Source organism: Dromaius novaehollandiae, chromosome W, assembly GCF_036370855.1.
Source record: "Dromaius novaehollandiae isolate bDroNov1 chromosome W, bDroNov1.hap1, whole genome shotgun sequence".
Lineage (NCBI taxonomy): Eukaryota > Metazoa > Chordata > Aves > Casuariiformes > Dromaiidae > Dromaius > Dromaius novaehollandiae.
This window is the reverse complement of record NC_088130.1, coordinates 1,570,267-1,583,642: the sequence shown is the minus strand read 5'-3', so window position 1 is coordinate 1,583,642 and position 13,376 is coordinate 1,570,267.

Genomic DNA, 13,376 nt, shown 5'->3' with positions numbered 1-13,376 from the left:
TCCGGACTGGGAATTATTTACCGATGGGAGCAGTTTTATAGTAAAGGGAGAAAGAAGGGCTGGATACGCTGTTGTCACTTTGGAAGGAGAAATCGAAGCAAGATCGCTACCAGCAAAGACATCCGCCCAGAAAGCAGAACTGATTACTTTAACCCGGGCTCTGGAATTATCAGAGGGAAAATGGACTAATGTGTTTACAGATTCAAAATACGCCTTTGGGGTTATACATGCCCATGGCGCAATTTGGAAAGAAAGAGGATTGCTATCTTCTCAAGGGAATCCTATAAAATACAGTAAGGAGATTATGGGACTACTCAAAGCAGTTAATAAACCCAAAGAAAGAGCAGTAATGCATTGCAAAGCGCACCAGTCCGGACAGACTGACATAGTTAAAGGGAACAAAGGGGCCGATGAGGCTGCAAAAAGGGCAGCATTATCCGTGTCGGTGGCAGCCTTAGTTCCAGAAAGAATGTTAAAAATGGAAATTCCAGTATACACTGAAAAAGAAAATAAATTAGCAGAAATACTGAAATGCATAAAAACTCCCGAAGGATGGTGGGTGACATCTACTGGACAATGTGTGGTAACTTTGCCGATAATGAAGAAGCTGATGAAGCAAATACATGATAGCAACCACATGGGAGCCGAGTCACTGGTTGAAACAGTTAAAAGATTTGCTGTGGGAATCAGTATGCTAATAATTGCAAAGGGTATTACACAAAAATGTGAAATCTGTCTTAGAAATGATCCCAAGATTCAGAAGAAGCCCCCCCCAGGGGAAGTAAAAAGGGGCTTCATGCCCGGGGATTACTGGCAAATTGATTTTTCTGAATTACCAAAATGTAATGGATATAAATATTTGTTGGTAATTGTTGACACCTTTTTCAGGATGGCCTGAGGCTTTCCCGTGTCGTACCAATAAAGCCAGGGAAGTAGTAAAAATGTTATTAAAAGAAATTATACCAAGATTTGGGGTACCAGAAGGGTTTTCTTCAGATAGGGGACCTCATTTTATAGCAGAAATAGTACAGCAAATCTCAAAAAATACTACAAATTAAATGGGACTTACATACCCCCTGGAGGCCACAATCCAGTGGAAAAGTGGAAAGAATGAATCAAACAATTAAGAGACAGGTAGGAAAATTGTGTCAGGAGACTCAGATGAAATGGACTGATGTTCTACCTCTGGCATTATTAAGAATCAGAATAACCCCAAGGGTTAGGGAGAAAGTTAGTCCATTTGAGATTCTGTATGGTAAACCTTACACTGTAAATTTAACTGGAAATGAAATTCAAATGCACGTTAAGGGCGATCAAATTTTAAGTGATTATCTCTTGTCTATGGCAAAGGTTCTTACTTCTCTCCGTAGGTACATCCAGTTAAGATCTCCTGTACTTTTAGATTCACCTGTACATTCATTCCAGCCGGGAGATCAAGTGTATCTTCGGACCTGGAAGGACGAGCCATTGGTAGAAAAGTGGAGAGGACCGTATCTTGTACTGCTAACAACAAATACTGCTGTGAAACTGCAGGGAATTGATTCCTGGATCCACTACACCCGAGTGAAAGCAGTACCTCGAGAGACGTGGAAAGCTGAACAAGTTCAACCTTTAAAGTTAAAAATATATAAAGATATATGAGTTGTATTGGAAGCGAATCGGTTTTAAATTTAGATTGTACGCAGGGAAGAATTGCTTTAATCTGTTTGTTAGGAATAGGGTTAATATTGTTGTTATGGTATCTATGGTATCTGTGTAAAAATGATGTTCTCCCAAATAACCAGGGGAGAAATGTGGTGGTTAGTTTTTCTAAGTTACCTGAGCCAAACAATTAAAGGGAATCAGGAAGGATTTTGGAGCCATAATCTCCATTTGGAAGTAATTACGAAATCTATGAAGATAATTAACCAGAAGGATTGCTGGGTGTGTGCCCACTTCCCTGAACATTCCAACAAGGGCTTCCCCCTAATTGGAGTGCCTCTTAATTTTTCCTTTATGGAATTTATGAAACAGATAAGAAATGATAGTGATCAAACGAAATATGATGAAACAACCGAACAGGAATGGGAAGTCCAGAGTGTGACAGGAGATTATTACCAATGTATCCGAAGATGTAATAATAGTAATAGATGGTGGGAAAAAACTGTACCCTATGGAAAGCAACCGATCAACTGTACTGGAGCCATTAAGGTGGGAGGTTATAAAAATTGCTCTCAGATACCTGAAATAGGTTATAAGTGGCCAAGTAAGGAACTAAATGGGTGGCGTGTTCCGAAAGGTAGTGGATGGTATTGGTTGTGTGGGAACAAGGCATGAAAAGTGCTACCTCCTAATTGGTCAGGGACATGTACTTTAGGGGCAATAATCCCTAATGTTACTATAAGAAAAGAACTGAGTAATAAATATCAAAAATCCTGGCTAAGAACATTCATGAGGAGACAAAAGAGGGTCAATAATCCTTTAATAGATCGACCTACTAGGTTTCAGTCATTCGTGAGGTGGCTGTTTCCACAATTGGGAGTGAGTGAACTTGAAAAAGCAATAGTAAATATTTCAGCAGTTATTGAAAAAATAGGGAATAAAACCTCTGATGCCATTGCAGCTTTACAAGAGGAGGTTTCAGAAATTGCTAAAATAAGTACCCAAAACAGGATGGCTCTAGATATGTTATTGGCATCTCAGGGAGGAGTATGTACAGTAATAAACACTAGTTGCTGTGTATATGTGGATCAAAGCGGGAGAATTTCTACCGATCTAAATGAAATCTGGAAGCAGACTGAAATCTTACATGAGGTTCAGAAAGATGATACGTCTTTCAGATTTGAAGAAACATGGAAATGGTTGACTTCCTGGTTCCCTGATGTGAGCTCATGGGTTAAAAAATGTTTAACAATTTTAGGATTGGTGTTAGTAGTTTTTCTATGCGTTTATGTAGTGATTCAATGTATTTCTAAGTGTTATATGAAACTAATATGGGAAAGATTTTAAGAGAGTGAGACTAATATGAAAATGATCATATAAGTCTCAAAGGGGGGAATTGTTACAAGACAACCCTGGGAAGCTCAGAAAGAATGTTTGAAGTAGGTAGATTTGGATAACTTCTATCTTAGATAGAATTTGCTTAGCATGAGTAGCCGCACACTTGCTTAGCATAAGTAGCTAAATTTGCTGAAGCCTTAGGCCGCGCTCCTAGTTCGTTAAGAAAAGGCCTCAGAGCTGGTGCAGGCTGGAAAGATAAGGGAGTTACAAGCAGTCTGCATTCCTGTGCCCCACTCTCCAGAAGGGAGGATGCCAAGGCTGAGAAATAAGGCCTGTTTGGGCGCCAAGACCTTGGGAAGTAAAAAAAGCTTCCTCTCACTGTTGAAACAGTGATGATTAAGGGGTCTGGATTATGTCCTCTTCCTCAGGGCCTTAGAAGATAACACCTACTGACCCAGCTGGGGCAGTGTTAATTAATTGACCAGGACCTTGAGAAGCAGGGGTGGGACCCAGGGAAATGTGAAGAAATCATTAACCAATCAGTGTAAAAGAGGAAGGAAGTCACAAATATGGCAAATAAGAGGAAGGAAGTCACAGATATGGCAAATTTGATTGTATAAATGCTACCTGAAAAATTGGGGGGGGTGTGTGCTCGATTTGTGGAAAACCACCGAGCACCCAGGCTTGCGCAACTCTGAAATAAATAAACAAATGTCTCTCCTGAGTGTGTAATTATTGGCTCATTGCACACCGGGCAACGAATCCACTTTTCGGACAACACTGCGACCCCCGAGATGGTCTCCCTGCGACCACCCGGGACACACCAAGCCTGCACTGAACGAGACCACAATCGGGCAGAGACTTTGGGATCTGGACTGTAAATTATTGTCCGTTTTTAGCACAACTTCTATAAAACCTGCTTGGCATGAGTGGCTAAATTTGCCGAAGCCTTAGGCCGTACTCCCTAGTACAGTGAGAAAGGGCCCAGAGCTGCTGCAGGCGGGAATGATAAGGGCGTTACCAGCAATTTGCATTCCTGTGCACTGCTGAAACAGTGCTAATTGCTGGAGTTATCACCTTCTTTGTCAGGACCTTGAGAGCTAATGGCTGGACCTAAGAATGGAGACACACCTGTCAGCAGAAGCGGCAACAGTAAACGGCCTACCTAGGGACAGTGATGAGACCCAATAAGGAGCAGGAGACCCCAGACCCAAATATTATTATTGGTCTGAACTACCACGTGAGGGGTGGGAAAACTTAATTTGAAAAAGCTATAATTGCCGAGGGATTTCTTTGTTCGCCCCCCCGCTCTTGCTCCCTCTCTCGGCCCTCGCTCCTCGTCGGAGGCACCCAGCTTGAGCTGTGATTCGAGCGGAGTCAGCGGAACATCATCGGCCTCGGAGTGGTGGTAGCTAGCTTCCTCTCTCCTTTTCCAACTTTTCTCTATCTTTTCCCCTTACCCTTGCTCCCTTTTTCCCTTTGCCTCCCCTTCGCCTTCCCCCCCCCCCCCCACATGCCTTTTCTCCCCACTTCGTGGAAAATAAAGGTAAAAGGTTGTACGATATTTGACCGGTTTTAGCGTCTTAATCTCGTCCTTGGGATCGTAACGAAACCCTCCCGATATTGGATCGGGACATCACACTACACCCATTACTGCTGCATCTGAGCTCCCAGGGTATTGCAACACCAACACTTTTCAGAAGGTATCTGTGACTTGCCCTCCCTGGATTTGTGCACCACCAGGGCACACCTGGGTGGTGTTGGGGGCCTCTCATGTAGCCAGGCTGTAGGGAACGGCGATCGGAAGATCTCGCGATGGCACGGAAAGAAGAAGGAAGAGGAAGGATATGACGTAGAGATAGCAGTATGCTTGTAGGTATATAAGCGAATACATGCGTACAATAAACGCCATTTGTAGCATCCTCATATTGGTGTCAGTGCTCATTGGCCCGGAGGCAGGAGGAGCCTCCGTGCCGTCTCAGGCGAACGGGAGATTGTCGCATCAGAAGGCGACAAGTGGTGACCCCGACGTGATAGCTGAGACGGCGGACCGCAGGCGGTCGAGAGGATCCGGATCATGGACGCGGTACTTAAGGTTGTACGCGTGGGTGCCCGGGAATGGGTGCTCTCTATGAGAGCGAATGCAGTTGCGAACTGCGTTGGGCGGCTCCTGAAAGATGGAGCGATAGTTAGACCAGGGGACATTTTTTCCCCTTCTAACTGGGAGAAGTGCACTCGAGCACTTGCTCAGAGAGCTATGGCCACTAAGAAGGCCGCAGAGCTTAAGACGTGGGGAGATATAACGATCATTTTAGAAAGGACTAGGGAGGAGCTTGAGACCTGGCAGGCTGCCCGCGCGGCGCTGCACATGTCCGCGGAAATGGCGACACAGACAGCAGCGAACGCAGAGGAGCGAACGGAGGCGATAGAGGGAGAGACGATAGTAGGGGATGAAGTGAAAACGGAGAGTGTGGAAACAGACATAAGGGAGGAGGCGGTTAATCAAGAACCAGAGCGGGGAGAGGGGGAGGCAAAAACTCCAGAGGCTTACCCAATAACGCCCTCTTCTCCGCCACCGCCGCGGTATCCGTGGAAAGAGATGAGGGCGATGGAAGGGGGAGAACTGGGAGAACCAGGAGACCTTTGTGGAGACCGAGATATGAAAAAGCCAGAGGCGGGTAGAGGAAAAGAAAGCAAGGTGAAAGTGGAGGAGGCAGAAGAAAAGGAAAGACCGCTTATAGTGGATGATCCCCGAGACTGGCTACCGGGGGCCATGATTCGGGTGCAGTGGGAGGACGAAAGAAGAGAAGAAGCAGGGGAAAGACCAGAAGCAGGGGAAAGACCGAGGGTGCCGCACCCGGGTAAAGATGGCGCTGGCCGAGAGAGGAGTGGGCGTCGACCAGCATTGCGGGAGGAGGAGACTGAAGACTCAGGCACAGACTCTGACTCCTTAGAAGGAATAACAACGAAGATGCAGCAACTAGGGCGGAGTTCCCCGCCGCAGTCAGAGGCGGGAGGAAAAAAGGGGAGGAAAGTCACAAGAGATATGGAGCAGATGTTTATGCTGCTTACAGCTCTGGAAGAAGAAATAGCTAAACAAAGAGGGCTATCAGAGGCAACAGCTAAACAAAGAGGGCTATCAGAGACAGCAGGTTCTGCCCAAGCGGGAGGGGGAAAAGAAATTCCCCTAACAGACTGGAAACTGATAGCGACGGAATGTGCCCTGAGTGGCCTCAAGTTTCGTGCGCCAATAGGGGCCTTCCCAGTACGAGTTGCCCCGGAGGGGGGGGGGGGGGGGGCAGTGGAATGGATGCCCCTCGACCCAAAGACGGTACAACAGCTATTGAAAGCAGTGCAAGAACAGGGCCTGCGACACCCGGTGACACAGACGTTGCTGGACGCGGCGCACGCAGGAGGCCTAGTGCTGTGGGATTGTCGCGCCCTCGCGCGACTGGTTTTATCGCCCACGATGGTCCTTATGTGGAAAGAAGCGTGGACCTCGCGCCTGCAGCAGGCGTTGATGGCCGCAGAGGCAGACCCGCAGAACCCACTGGGCCAATCCACCCTAGCACGGTTAATAGGAAATGATGCGGCCATGGCTACACCCCGGCAGCAGGCAGCGGGCCTGAGACCTCGGGAGATACTGGCGGCAACAGAAGCATCTCGAAAGGCCTTTGATGATATTGGGCCACTGGTGCAACAGGCAGACCCATGGACGACTGTGAAGCAGAGAGTGGGAGAGCCGTTTGACAAGTTTTGTGACAGACTACAGGCAGCAGTAGAACTTGCATCTTTACCAGACGCTGCAAAAGGAGCGGTGATGTTGGAATGTATCAAACAACAGGGCAACGAGTTGACAAAAGAAATCCTAAGAACAGCGCCTAAGGGAGCAAGTCTAGGGCAGACGATCAAGTACGTATTAGAACACCGGGACAAGACCACAGCCCTACAGATTGCTGCAGCAGTTATGGCAATGCCGGAGGTTAGAGCTAGAGGAGGTCCAAAAGGAGGCCCATGCTTTGGCTGCGGGCGAATGGGCCTTTTGAGAGCACAGTGCACGAATAAGGGAAGTTACGCGCGCCCAACAAGGGGTATGGGGAGCCTTACATGCTGGGCCTGTGGAAAACCAGGACACAGAGCACGAGATTGTCGGCGGTCGGGAAACGAGAAGCGGGGAGGGCAACTAGGGGGCCACCCCTCCCCGGTGAGCCGGCCTCAAGTAGCCCCCGTCAACAACAACACACCGCTGATGGACAGCTCCAGCGACCAAACTCCGAAGGGAAACCCCGCGTGGCCCTGGTCTTAGGGTGTGAGAAGAGACCCCGAGTGAGAGCGCATCTGATAGGCCCACCAGGGGCGGGTCCTCCTAGCATCCCCTTAATAATGATGCTAGATACGGGGGCAGATGTTACATGTGTGCCCTCGTGGTTGTGGCCATCGAGTTGGCCAGCAAAAGTGGCAAGCTCGTTAGATGGAGTGGGAGGCAGGGCGGAGGCTATGGTTTCTGAAACCGATATCACAATTGTATTGGAGGACCCGGATAGGCCTGCTCAGATCATCCGTGTGCGGCCGTACATAACTGCCATAGGGGAACCATTGTTAGGGCGAGATGCCTTATTGCAAAGCGGCTTTCACCTGACAAATTTAGGGTAAGGGCCACTGCCTACCTCCTCGGGGCTCATTTCGCTGTCCCGCTGACATGGTGCTCCAATGAGCCTGTGTGGGTAGAGCAGTGGCCATTGACAGGGGACAAATTGGCGGCTGCCCGACAAATAGTAAGTAGAGAACTAGAGCAGGGACACCTGGAGGAAAGCCACAGTCCCTGGAACACTCCTATATTTGTGATACACAAAAAGGACAAGTCTAAATTTCGATTACTGCACGACCTACGAGCGGTAAATCAGCAGATGGAAGCGATGGGTGCCCTCCAGCCGGGGTTGCCACTACCATCAGCAATACCAAAGAATTGGCCAGTGGTGGTGATGGATATCCAAGATTGCTTTTTCTCTATACCATTAGCCCCTCAGGACAAAGCTCGATTTGCCTTCACACTGCCCTCAGAGAATCTGCAGGAGCCAGCAGCGCGATATCAATGGACCGTCCTCCCGCAGGGCATGAAAAATTCACCTACGATTTGTCAGGCGGCAGTGGCTAAGGTATTGCAGCCGGTAAGGGCGCAGCTCCCGCGCACGCTTATCATCCATTACATGGACGACCTCCTAATAGCTGCAGAGACCCAGCAAGAAACCGATCAGGCAGAACAGGCAGTAATTAACTGCCTAAATGAAGCGGGATTGTACGTCCAGAAAGCGAAGACGCAAAGGGGAGAATCTGTCGACTATCTGGGAACCACCATCCTCCCCAGAGCTGTGGTCCCACAGCCGATAAAGCTCAAAATAGAGAGATACGGACGTTGCATGATGTACAGCAATTGGTTGGAGCTCTCCAATGGCTGCGAGGGCTGATAGGTATTCCCAAGGAGTGGATGGAGCCACTGTTCGAGTTGCTCAAGGGCCACAAACCATGGGAACCGAGGCAGATGACACCGAACGCGTTAGAAGCCCTCCGAAAAATAGAAGATCTCATGGCAAAGGGCGGAGTAACGAGATACGACCCGGCCAGACCAATCAATCTGTACGTGGCAGTTACAAGAACAGGAGCCATAGGCGTTTTAGGACAAGGGACGCCGGAGCGTCCGGAAGTCGTATGGTGGATAGTGTCGAACCAAATAAGTACGGCATACGTCACAATCGTAACAGCGTTGGCACAGATGATACAGAAGGGACGAACCGCCACCGTTCGGCACTTCGCGAAGGAGCCTGAGTCCATTTACCTGCCGGTAAAAAGGAGTCAATGGGACAGCGTGGTCCAGAAACAAGATAGCATAGCAATAGCTTTAGAAGGATTCCCGGGAACAATCAGATTATCGCCTGTGCTGGAGATGTATACACACCTCTCCGTCCTTCGGCCCCATCTGAAAGCCCGAGTGCTACAGCGACCTGCACCAGGGCGCACAGTGTTCACCGACGCGTCATCGGTGACCAGGGCAGCGGTCGTTGTGTGGCAAGATCAAAAGGCCCAATGGCACCGAGTGAAGATCAGCGAGCCGGACAGTAGCGTACAGCATCTAGAGGCCCGAGCTGTGGCGCAGGCATTGCAAATGTGGCCAGAAGAGCATTTGAATGTAGTGACAGACTCCATGTTCGTCTTTAAATTGTTACACAACATGTCATATCCCGGATGGGCCGGATCGCCCATTGCGCTAATGCTAGAAGAAGCCCTACAACAACGGCGGGCCACTGCCTCCGTTATTCATGTTCGGAGTCATGAGGCAATCCAAGGAGTGTACCAAGAAGGCAACAATAAAGCCGATCAAGCGGCCAAAGGTGTGTGGACAGTCGCAGAAGCAAGGCAGGTGCACGACCTTCTCCATGTTGGTGCAAAAGCACTGGCAAAAAGCTGCAACATCCCCCTCACCACGGCTCGTGAAGTGGTTGCGGCTTGCCCGTATTGCCAAAAAACCCCCCTGTGGGGCGCCGGCATCAACCCCAGGGGGCTGAAAGGAAACCAAATATGGCAAACGGACTTCACAATGTGCCAGCGACTTCGACCACGGCCCTGGCTGGCTGTCACAGTGGACACACACAGCGGTATCATCGTTGCGACCCAACATAAACGAGTCACAGCGCGGGCGGCACAGTTGCATTGGCACACGGCAATGGCCTGGCTGGGTGCCCCAGAAACTATTGAAACAGACAACGGCACGTGTTTCACAGCGCAAAGCACGAGAGAATGGGCCGTACGGTGGGGAATTAAGCTAGTGCACGGTATTGCCTATAATAGCACAGGTCAGGCCATCGTCGAGCGAGCAAACCGCACTTTAAAGCAAAGGATCGAGATTCTTGGGGAGGGGGAAGGATATACACAAAGAATCCCCGCGCACAAACAATCAGAAATAATTATGCGCGCCTTATTCGGTCTGAATCAGTTCATCAGGGGGGAGGAGAACAAGACGCCAGCGGAAAAGCATTGGGTGGTCCGAGCGATGCACGAGGGACCAGACGTAAAGGTCCGAATCCCGGAAAAAGGGGAATGGGAAGAGGGGTGGCAACTGGTAACCCAAGGACGAGGGTATGCAGCGGTCAGGCAGGGAGAAGTGGTAAGATGGGTCCCTGCAAAGTGGGTGCGCCCAGACCTCAGGGCAAGGACAAGACAGGGAGCAGAGAGTCAGGTGAATTAATGAATGTCTGAGTTTTATTGCAGGGGAGGACCACCCTGAAAAGCCGATGATCCCTTCTAGCAGCAAAGACAGCAGACAGGAGAAGAAGAACAGATGAGAAAAGGCGCGTGAAACCACAAGAAGAACGCGTAACCAGAAAACCCGAGAAGATGGCAGGGGGAGCAACCCAAGTAGCTCTCCTCGTAGCGATGCTGGGACTGGGACTCCAAGGGGTGAAAGGCGAACCAATGTTAGCGAAATGGGGTAGTAACAATCTATGGCTCACCTGGCAAACCGGACAGGAAATAAGCAATTTTGCCTGACGCTGGCGGGTGCGGGGCAGCCCTTTTAAGACATGCTTAATAGGGGTCCCATTGAATTTGACCGTAGACCTACCAAAGCTGAGAGAGCATTGCACAAACACAAGCAATATTAGTAACTGCTAGAACACGCTAAATGCATCATTGCCCTGGGACCCGCAAGAGCTTGACCTTCTGGGTTCGGTAGTGGTAATTGGCTTGGGCTAGGACCATGGGCCAGGCAATTACTAATAGAAGGGTTGCACCTGCTGCTGATGCTCGTGCTAGGTATATTAGCATGTAGACTAGTGTTTAGATGCTTGGTAAGACAACTGCTAGAAAAGGGGTGGTCCCACCCACACCTACACTATGAACGCTTAACCCGCGACACGGCAATTTAAAGCAAATAGCATAGTCAAAGCATGGGGAGGGGGAGATGTAGGGAATGGCGATCGGAAGATCTCGCGATGGCACGGAAAGAGGAAGGAAGAGGAAGGATATGACGTAGAGATAGCAGTATGCTTGTAGGTATATAAGCGAATACATGCGTACAATAAACGCCATTTGCAACATCCTCATATTGGTGTCAGTGCTCATTGGCCCGGAGGCAGGAGGAGCCTCCGTGCCGTCTCAGGCGAACGGGAGATTGTCGCATCAGAAGGCGACACCAGGCAGAGACATTTTTTTCAAGACTGTCCCCGAGAGATTTGGCTGGTACTCAGAGAGCACCTAATTGTGCCACTGCAAGTGCAATGGGCAGCTATACATAGGTGAATAACATTACTGTGGGAATTTGTCTTACATTCAGGTGATGCATTTGCCTTCCTGGGTGCTGAGAAGTGTTGGTCGCACCTTCCAGATTTTCAACATGCTTTTGCCCCTAGCAGGTCCCTCAGCGAGGAAGAAGCTGCAGGGGTGCTTGTCACTACCTCTTCCTATGAGGACTTCCCCTGAAAGATTGCCAGTTGCTTGCAGGACTCTCTTGCAGAGCAGAAGAGGTGGACCCATTAGGCCACCACAGAGAAGATTTTTGCCAGCCTTGTGTTATGAAAGCAAGACCCTGAGCAAAGCAATATATCTATCTATCTTCTCAAAGACCAGGGTGTTGGGGGCATTCTTCCTTCCCCAGAGGGAAATATAACATCCCCCCACTCTTAGTGCAAACTGGACATAGAGGCTGGGAGTAGAGATTAGCTGACAAGCTACCAGGAATGCCACCAGAGTGTACAAGTCACTGTGGTAGCCGACCCTTATTCAGCAGCTAAGTGCTCTGAGGATTGAAAGACATTCTTAATTCAGTAAATAGCTAATCACTACTTTAAAAACTATAACATATGCCTTTCTTAGATCATAACACTGCTTATTATGAACTGCCCATCATGAAAAGGACACAAATTGATCATACGCAGGCAAAGCTGCTCTCGCTTACTATGTCCATGCCTACAGGGCACATCATCTCTATTCATATTGCCACAGACAGAATCACAGAATGGTTGAGGTTGGAAGGGACCTGTGGAGATCATCTAGTCCAAGCCCTCTGCTCCAGCAGGGTCACCTACAGCAGGTTGCCCAGGACCCTGTCCAGACAGCTCTTGACCATCTCCAAGGATAGAGACTCCATAGCCTCTCTGGCCAGCCTATTCCAGTGCTCTGTCACTCTCATGGAAAAGAAGTTTCTCCTTATGTTCAGATGGAACTTCCTGTGTTTCTAGCTGTACCCATTGCCTCACATCTTGTCTCTGGGCACCACTGAGGAGAGTCTGGTCCCATCCTCTTTACACCCTCCCTTCAGATATTTAGGAACACTGATACAAGCCCCCCCCTCAGTCTTCTCTTCTCCAGGCTGAACTCTCCCAGCTCTCTCAGCCTTTTCTCATATGAGAGATGCTCCAGTCCCTTAATCATCTTAGTAGCCCTTCATTAGACTCGCTCCAGTAGCTCCATATCTCCCTCTTATCTTGGGCACCCAGAACTGGACACAGCACTCCAGATGTGGCTTCACCAGGGCTGAGTAGAGGCGAAGGATCACCTCCCTCCACCTGCTGGCAATGCTCTGCCTAATGCAGCCCAGGACACCAGTGGCCTTCTTGGCCACAAGGGCACATTGCTGGCTCACGGTCAACTTGGTGTCCACCAGGACCCCCAGGTCCTTCTCTGCAGCAGGTCAGCCCCCAGCCTGTACTGGTGCCTGGGGTCGTTCCTCCCTAAGTGCACGACTCTGCACTTCCTTTTATTGAACTCCGTGAGGATCCTCTCTCCCCATTTCTCCAGCCTGTTGAGGTCTCTGAAAAGCAGCTCAGCCCCCTTGGTGTATCAGCCACTCCTCCCAGTTTTGTATCATCAGCAAACTTGCTGAGGGTGCACTCTGTCCCTTCAGCCAGGTCTTTGATGAACAAGTAGAACAGGATTGGACCCAGTATTGACCCCTGGAGTACACTGCTAGCTACAGGCCTCCAACTAGACTTTGCACCACTGATCGCAACCCTCTGAGCTCTGCCATTCAGCCAGTTCTCAGTCCACCTCACTCTCTGTTGGAAACTTGCACGGGAGGAGCCGACGGAGGGAAGACCCAGACGCTCAATATGAGTGATCAGTGTACTTCAACTTTATTAGGCGTGGTCTTTCTTTATATAGTATAGGACTAATCAGGCTCATACATATTGCAAAAGCTGAGCTCCTTATTGGTAACAGCAATTTGGTTTACCCAGCAACTTCTGCATTACATCACCCGCAAGTTCCCAGGACTAATCATTGATAACACCTTGGAGCCAAGGACAATGTGTCCTTGGCTCTAGCTGTTTTTACTCTCATACGGGACTTGGCTCACATCAACTGTGTACGATATATACTTAGTTCTGCTTCCTTTAGTTGTTCAGTCT